Source organism: Ipomoea nil, unplaced genomic scaffold, assembly GCF_001879475.1.
Source record: "Ipomoea nil cultivar Tokyo-kokei standard unplaced genomic scaffold, Asagao_1.1 scaffold0099, whole genome shotgun sequence".
In the NCBI taxonomy this organism is placed as follows: domain Eukaryota; kingdom Viridiplantae; phylum Streptophyta; class Magnoliopsida; order Solanales; family Convolvulaceae; genus Ipomoea; species Ipomoea nil.
Genome location: NW_017616527.1, coordinates 647,027 through 656,353, shown reverse-complemented (window position 1 = coordinate 656,353; position 9,327 = coordinate 647,027). Strand labels below are relative to the sequence as shown.

The 9,327-nt window shown below is 38.3% G+C and overlaps 1 pseudogene; it reads right to left on the bottom strand.

Moving 5' to 3' along the window:
* Nucleotides 1-4,302: 4,302 nt before the first annotated feature.
* LOC109179840 lies at nucleotides 4,303-8,924 on the bottom strand (annotated as a pseudogene).
* Nucleotides 8,925-9,327: the final 403 nt, after the last annotated feature.

Here is a 9,327-nt window from a genome sequence, read left to right as displayed (position 1 = left end):
CAACATGACTTCAAACATAGCACCGATCTCTCAGCACACACAGTGCCATTACATAACATGATTATGCCGCAGTACGATAATCAAGCACTCGCAGTGCACATAACATAACATGATCGCCCCGCGAAACAATAATCAAAGCACACGCAGTGGACATAACAAAAGCACGCGCAGTGCATCATACCTCCAATATATCTTTTCCACCAATCTCATATCTTTTCATCACCATGGGCAACAATACCACAATCAAGACTCAACCACAACCTCATCAAGGGGTAACCAGGGAAGGGAAATAACATGCGAGGGAACTCACAACGACATGGGACATCAATCTAAGCATAGGACCTACGGGAAATAACATAAACCATACTTTGGACCCACACAATGCAAGTTTAGACCTCATACATAAACACGACTCACACAATCCCATTTACAGTACTTAAGACATCATACTAGACTCACAAACATCAAATGAGATACAACGGGGCACGGGGAAACGACCAACGGGGACCAACAAAACACCCCACCGCCCGTACCAGCAGGCGGTACGGCGGGAGGATAACCTCCCACCAGACTGCCCGCCGGCAGGCATCACTGTTCCAGTGGGCGTTCCGGCGGGTGGTCGTCCACCCGCCGGCCACCCGCTAGAACGACGGCCTTCTTCCCGGCGGGTGGTCGAGTGGGGGTTCGTCCCCCCCACCGACTACCCGCTAGAACGTTACTCCTTGGCATAATTCCCCCTTTGGGAATTCATCAGTTTTACCCAAAATCAAGTCCAAATGCACCCAAACATATATCAACAAGAATAGGGTCTTGAACACATAGAATAAACCAAGGACTAACACAATTGAACCCTAAACACAAGCTTTAAACATGCTAAGACTCAAAGATAAACACATAATCATTTAAGAACATCAAGAAATCCTCACATAAACCCTAAAACAAGCTCTATCAAGGCATAAATACAAGCTCGCACATACAATCATTCAAATGAGTCAATAATTAAAAGATAGCAAGGAAAATAGGTTTTGTAAGACATGGGTTACCTCTTAGCTATAATTAAATCTCTCACAACTCCTAAGATCCTTCTTCGAGATTTTCGTCCAATTGATCTTTCCTAAGCTTGGTGATGGGGAAATCTTTAGCTAGGTTTCTTGGGGAATTTCAACTAGTAGAGGTATGTGTGGAAAGGGTTCTAAGTGCTTTCTAATCCCCTTTATATAGTTTTAGGAATCCTAATCAGAATCTGAATAGTAAAGGCCTACTTCCTTTATTTTTAACAAGCTTAAAGGCTTTAATATAGGTAAGGGTCCACGGTTCTCCATGGACCACATTAATTAATTAAGGGATCCTAACCAAATTAAATCCTTTTTAACCATTCTTCAACGGAATTAATTAAATCATTAATCCGGGTTCAAGGGGCGTAACACGGGGTGTTACACCATATGTTTTTCAGGTACAGATTAGTTGGCTCGTGAGCGTGCTAGACAGAGCTGCAGTTCCTAGTTTAGTTAGTATTTAGCTTTAGTTGAACGGCTTGTGAGCCATTTTGTATTTGGGTGGTTATGGATCTTGGTTAGTTAGTTTGCAACCTGTGTATCTAGGTTCTCTAGCTTAGATGTGGCATAGCACCCCCAACTATCTTGTTTAGCTTCCGCTTATTTTGGTATTAATGATAGATTTGTTCTTATTTCGTAAGCTTTAATTATTTTAAAATATGCCTGTAAATCGGGGGTGTTACATTGGCTATGAAAGAGTTGAAGGCAATGTGTTTGTGGAAAGGTTTAGGTGACCCCTAGACAAAGGTCTAGTAGCCTATGTTGCGAAAGGGCATAAGCCACTCTCTTGGCTTAGCAATAGAATCCTCTTTCCCTATGTCAAGTGATCCCTTAACCATCTTCATCCACACTAAGCAATCCAACACCTACTTGTTTTTATTTGTTGTTCACTTTCTAGTTTCCATTTCGTGCTTCAACTACGATGTTAATCATCTTGTTTTGGCGTAACTTGCTTACAATCAATGACGTCGTTGTTACTTTCCGACCTTAGCAACTTAGGGCTAATTCCGAGCGGCCATCCTTGAGAACGACAATTCGAGGTTTATCCTCTCACTATTTGGCTATCTCATGCGTGATAAACGTGAGATTAGAAGAGCCCTTATGCGAAAGCACAAGAGATAAAGAAATACGGTTATCACACCTGAATATTGTTTTATTTGATATCTTATTTGTAATTTTTTTAACACTTTCCCCTTCCCTCCTTGGGCATGATCAATGTAGTGTTCTTTTTATTGCCAAACATGGGTCGTGAAAAAAACTAAGAATGGGTTTTAACTTATAGAGAAACCAATGGGTTATTATCGCGTATAAGCATAGTTCACAAGAATGAAGTTGGCCATTCCCAAATGAGTGCATGTTTTGAACATGCGTTCATGTGTTTTTAAAAACTGTATTGACACACCATTAGTGGTAATTTTATTTCGGGGTAATTGTACACCTACACAAGCCTGACCCACAGTGTAATATTTTTTTAACACCTACTAGAGTAGCTAATATCAATGATTCCACCCATTATATACTGCAATTGAATACCGGAATACGGTGCAAAAAAAGACACCCAACCAACCATCACAAAATAAAATGTGTTGTACCACTATTGTGTTCATGCTAGAGGCTTTATATACACAATCCAGCAGTTTTGAAGAAATTAAAGCATTATGAATAACCCCTATGGATTATTATCCCTCTCAAAAATAACAATAACAAGTTTAAAATGGTCCAGTTTTGCATTTCTAAACATGTTACCGATGTGGACGTCCTTATCCTTGAAGCAATTGTGCAGACCTGATGCAATCATACTCCCCCGCACGTGTGATGATACTTTGCATATGGACATTTATCTCGCCGAGGAGGATGTTGTGCAGTAAACACTTGAGGAGGTTGGCAAACAGTGCAGCGTCTCTTGTTTGTAATCCACAGTACCAGTTGGGACAGCGCTCTCCAACAAATGACTCCATGTGCCGCATTACATATAATGCCGACCTCACGCTGCATGTGATTTCTCCCCATGGCAACGGCATCCTCTTGGGTTCCATTCTCTTTAGCTGTAGTGCACGGACTGGCTGATGTTTGGTTTCCAGATATGCAGCCTAGAGGTCAATCTGCAAACAACATCTGATTACAGTATATTTTCAAACACATAAACTCTGCGTAACGAGTTATCGATCCACAGGGAACTGAGGTATTAAGCACCAATTACTAATTTATTACCGAGAACCTAATCCTAATGATTATGACGGAAGAGAGCAAATAATTAAAAAGATTAAAGCAATGATTCGGGGTAATGAAAACAATAGAGAGAGATTGAGATTCCTGTGATACAAGTGTTTAAACCCCTAGTGCCTAACCTAATGTAATATTAAATCTGGATTTAAATGAGTGTGAGGATGCAAGGTGGTATAGAGCTACCCCGTAGTCACTAACACTAGTGAAAATCCACTCCCGTGGTATAAACACCCAATAAGAACAAGAAAAAGCATTCATAAATAATCCCTAACCACTACCATCTCCCGATGTGCAATAATCAAGAATTAAACTCTCTAACAAATATGTCATTTCCCAAGGTACAAAAGTTAAGTGCAATTGTGTGAACTCTCAATTATGCCTAACTACCGTTATGACATAAACAAAGCAATGAAAGAAGTAATCTGGGCCCTGAACTACTCGCAACGACAATAATAAACACAATTGCAACACAAGTTTAAAACCCAAATAATAATAAATTAAAGAATCTAAGAGCACAGGCACATAGGTTCATAAATACTTTTTACCCAAGAATTCCTAATGGAATTTAGCCACACATGGCTAAATTATACATAGATAAAGATAGTAAAGAAAATACAAGTTATCAAAAAGAATAGAAGATTGAATCAGGCAATTTTCCCAAATCTCCCTAGCTTTCTTCTTACTTCTCAAGACAACTTGTGGCTCTTGATTTCTCTCCTTCTTATCTCCAAAGATCTCTGAATGAATATTAGGGTTGGAGAAGCCTAAAACCAATTCCGGTAGAAATAGGAAATTTGTGCGAAATTGGACTGAAAGTGAATCTCGGACTTTATTCTTTTTATTTTTAACTAGTATTTGACCCGTGCGATGCACGGGATGTTATTTAAACAGTTTTAGTTGTGTGTATTTTATGTTAAGATTTGTGTGATATTATTGGGGAATACAGTGCCAAAACGTAGGAAAATTGTGTCTTACTAATAGTTGCAAGGTGTTGGTAATATAAAAACAATACATTACAAAATTACAAATTATTGAAAACTTCATGACTCAACGTTTGGCCTTGACTTTTGTTTATGGTCATCACATATGAAAGCATCAATGGGAATTGCCTTCGTTGAAACTTGAATGGCAATCTTGGATCCGAGGGTGACATTGACATTCGGGGTATTAACACTTTTGTACCTTTGTTGGGGCCAATGAGAAGCTCGCCTTCAATAACATGGTCTGCTAACTTTGTGATTATCAACCGAGTTCCATTGCACAACCCAAGAGAATGGTCAATATTTCTCATTAGCATTACTGGTGAGCCAATTTTCAAATTCAGTGTATGATTTGGTAGACCCGACACACGAATGCTGTTTAGGAATTCCGGGGTGTGTACATCTCCAAGTATACCATTATCACCGTCGGCTTTGCATACTGCGTCTGAACTATAGTAGGACCTGCTTTCGGCATCATGCAACTCAGTTATATATTCATTAACTGCGTTGACAACGTCCAGCGTTGGTGCAAGTATAGCACGACCTATCAGATGCTCGGGGTCAGTGTTTCCAATTGCAAACATTGGAAATGTACTTTCGACAATTGCTTTAATGTCGTCACCCTCGGATGATACTAACATGTGATTAGGTATTTGAACCTCTGCGAATCCGTCATTCCTCCCACCAAGCTTTCCATCGCCGATATTGGCAATCCAGTTAGCAAACTCTTTTAATGCCTGCCGGTTCACACCATTGTTTACCGAACTTAGCCTTAGGTTTTTAGTCAATCTTAAAACTTTGCAACTATCCCATAAATATGATGAATTTATAGCGGACGAAACAATGTCTTGACGTGTACCTTTTGGAACTACTGGAAGAATTTAGCGGAAATCTCCACCCAAAACCACTGTTTTACCACCAAACGTCTTCATTTCACTGTTAGGGTCAACAAAACGCAACAAATCTCGCATGGTTCGATCTAACGCTTCAAAGCAATGTTTGTGCATCATGGGAGCTTCATCCCAAATTATCAAACTCGTTTTTATCAACAATTCAGCCAAGTCGCTACCTTGTTTAATGTTACATGTAGAGTCCTCTTTTATTGCAATAGGTATTGCAAATCTCGAGTGAGCTGTTCGGCCACCTGGTAACAACAAAGAAGCTATGCCACTTGATGCGACATTTAAAACGATCTGGCCTTTGCACCAAACTGAAGCGGATAATGCTCTCCATAAAAAAGTCTTTCCTGTCCCACGGTATCCATATACAAAAAATAATCCACCTTTATTGGTTGAAATATCTTGCATAACAGTATAAAAAATGAGACTCTGTTCTTCTGTTAGTTTGGCACACATCAGTTCAGAATCTGCCTCCAATTGTTCTGAATTGTAATTCAGTTCTTCAAACACCAATCGATTTTGAAACAACCTTGTATTATCGGTACTTGGTGTGGGCATCGGAGGAAAGTCTTTTAAAGACTTGTTCTGTTGCCCCAACAGGTTTTCCAATTCCAATAATCCAAAGTTCTTTTTCTCTTCCTCTGTTAAGACCAAATCTGTTTCAATAGCAACATCCAAATTGTTATACTTATAACATAACAAAATTGTTGAAAAGTATATTGTAAAAAAAAAAAAAGATATTTTACCTTGTTGTTTTAATATTCTTCTTTGATAGTGTTGAGCATCTTCACACAGATGTTGCCAAACTTGATTCCAAACATTTTCGGGTCTAATAATTGAGGATGATGTTAGTAAAACAACAAATAGCTTCCTCAATGAATGTGCAGTTGACCAGTAGCTTGCCTCATTTATAGCATCAACGTACTCTTTATCGTCGTCTAGCAATCCATGCGCATAACACGCATCTCTAAAGGTCAAGTACTCAACACCGTTAACTGTCCTAATATCTTTGAAACTTTTTGGACCACGGACTATGTTCAATAGACATCTCAAATAATATATTTCACCTGAAGCTGGAGGTACATAGAATATTCGACCAATTGAGGATCTATTTGTCTTTCTTGGATGCCATTCACGGATTTCTTTTTTCCAAAAAAATTTGGTAGGCATCTCAATGTAAGTCAACAAACTCGCTTCTTTGAAATTCTGGTTGGCTAAAAACCATGCATTAAACATACTTTGACCAACGATTTCTCTATTGAGTACATTATCAATGCTATCATCGTCTTGGAAAACAACTGATTGGCAATCAGGCAAGTGGAAGCTTAATCGCTCAACCGGGGGAGTCCTATACTGGACTTCAAAACTAAACAATCTCCAGGCTGCTTCGCATGCAGATACGTATCTGCAATCATAGTACATGTTTATCTCATCCACAATCTCATTACCCGCTTCATCCATCGAAGTCTTATAAAACTCAGCAGTTACACGGTCATTGCCCTTGTTTACGTACTTGAAGAGGTACTTGATTGACCTAGATTGATTACACCACTCTACATTAATGTGAGATTTGTATTTCAAAAGCAAGTACTGATTATGTGGTACAACATATCTATTATCCAACTCTATTCCATTCTTTTTGATTGTCCTCTTATCATCCCTTCTTTGATACAACGGGTAACCATCTTGGTCAAAATGTGATGCATCAATGTATCTTTTTGGAAAATGCTTTGAACACTTGCCATTTGCCATGCACGGGGATTTAGACCTTGCAGCACCGCATGGGCCGTGGAGCATGAATTCTTCGACAGCTTTGTAATACTCAATGTCTGAACGCTTGTCGGGAATCTCGGCTGAAATGATCGTGTCCATAAAAGCCGGGTTGGCAAAGTCGTTGGTCGCTTGTAGGAACAGTAATATGTGCGCATGTGGAAGACCACGTTTTTGAAATTCAATTGTGTATATTACTGTCAGAAAAGCATTCATATTGTTAGATAGAAGTATTATAATAATAATTATTATTATGCTAAAAAATGACAATTATAAGCTCATGCAGTACGCACCTGCCTTGACACGACCAAATAGTTTTCCATTCTTTATTTCTTTAATTAAACAGTCTAGCTTCAATTTGAAAACACGACAGACAATGTCGGGACAATCTTCAGCTTTCAAGTTTCTTTTCTCCAAGAATCGTTGTATCTCTGGCCATTTAGGATTACATGTAAAAGTAATAAACAGATTTGGATAACCTATGAATCTGCAAATTGCCATGGCGTCTTGATAGTTCTGTATCATGTATCTTGCTCCTCCAGTGAAACTTGATGGTAATATTATTCTTTTCCCTTGAGAGCTGGGTTGAACTTCACCGCGAGTCAACGCATCAGACAAACCTTTGTACGCCTCACACCTCAGAGCTTTTTGATTTGACCTAATATAGAGCAACCTCGAAGATTCAACCATAGTATAAGCATCAACCAAGAATTGTTGGAATAACCTTCTGACATACATTATTGTTGAGATCTCATTTGATCTTTCGTGTATACGGAACGCGAAGTACTCTCTTTGTGAAACACTCTTTCTTGAAAAATCTCGTTTTGTACCAAGTGTTGCAAAATGTATATCTTCTCGAAAACCATCCTCCCCGTATGGAAATAAGATTGGGTATTGCAATGGTAAATAGGCCGGATTTAATTCATTTATTCGTTTCAGTGCTCCAGACCTACACTCGACCACAATATCCCGTTGACCCATGTAAGGGTCTATATCTCCAACAATGAGTGCAGCAACCTCGGAAGTAGTTGGTAACGCATAAGTCCTGGCATCTTTAGTCCTCTTTCCTATTAATCTCATTCTGATTTGACTTTGAGGATTAGACTCCAGAAACGACTTGGCCATTCGGAATGACTTAACCAACACGTTGTGTTCATCTAGAACTTGCTTAATGTCATGTACTACCTCACTATGCAACGCAGAACCATTGTTTTTGGCACTAAAAAAGGAAGAATAAATAATATAAGATACTTTGTATTAATCCATGATATACCAAAAATATTGCAGTAACACAAAAGAGTATACCTCAAAGAGTTTAAGCGATTTTCTATCTCATTCTCTGTATCGTGAATGTATAATTGGGCAAATTTTGGTTGAATGCCATGTGAAGGTAATAAGCTTCCAATCTGATGAAAATTTTGACCATTGATACGGAATATCAGAGGCGATGTTCCATTGTTAATAGTTCTATCTATTCTCCACCCATCGACGTAAAGCAAAACATGCTGTTATATGACCTTATATTCTTTAAAAAACATTTGTTTTTATCGTTTGATGTAAAGAATAGCTCATACAGCTTTTGAGGAGGCTTTGTCATAAATGGCAACTTTATTTTACCATTTACACAACACGCAGAGTATTTTGGACTTTCACATGACTTTGAATTGCTTGACCGTTCATTGTACCAAAAAATTGAATTAAAATGCTCGCAAAGATACTCTGGATCACCTAGATCGAAATAAAATTCTAAAAAAAAATATATATATTAGTTAGCGCGATAATGTATTTTACTGTAGTCCAAATATAATACGTTTTTGTCCTGCCACATTTCATATGAACTCACCATTAACTGAGGGCATATTGTCATGTAACGGTTCAACAACTTCCTGAAAATCTGGTAACAAATTGCGGTACTGCTCGATTCTTTCACTCTCTGGCTCTACCAGGACTCTTTTCATATTATTGTCATTTGTAATGCAACAATTACTTTCCATACCTAAACGAACAATATCCAATTGTACTTAATTTGGTTTTATATCAAATGAATAATTATAAATGTGTGCCAATTAAAAACCTCTTCTTGAAAATATGTTTATACCTATCTGCGACTTTGGCGATAGATTTAAGTCGAAGCAGAAACTTGGACGGTCAGCTTTAGGTGGGTTGCTACGGATCAAATTGACTTGACCGCAACTTGCTTTAATAAAACATATTTTTTAATAAGATTCGTTAGAACAATAAATATTAATTTGACTATACATATAATTACAATATATTTGTTGAAGTTCATACCATTCGATATGTTGCTAAATGGCATCATGCTATTCAATTCTTGCGTTGGTGTAGTATTTATGGTCATCCGTAACGGAGAAGATACTGTGGATTTCAACAACCACG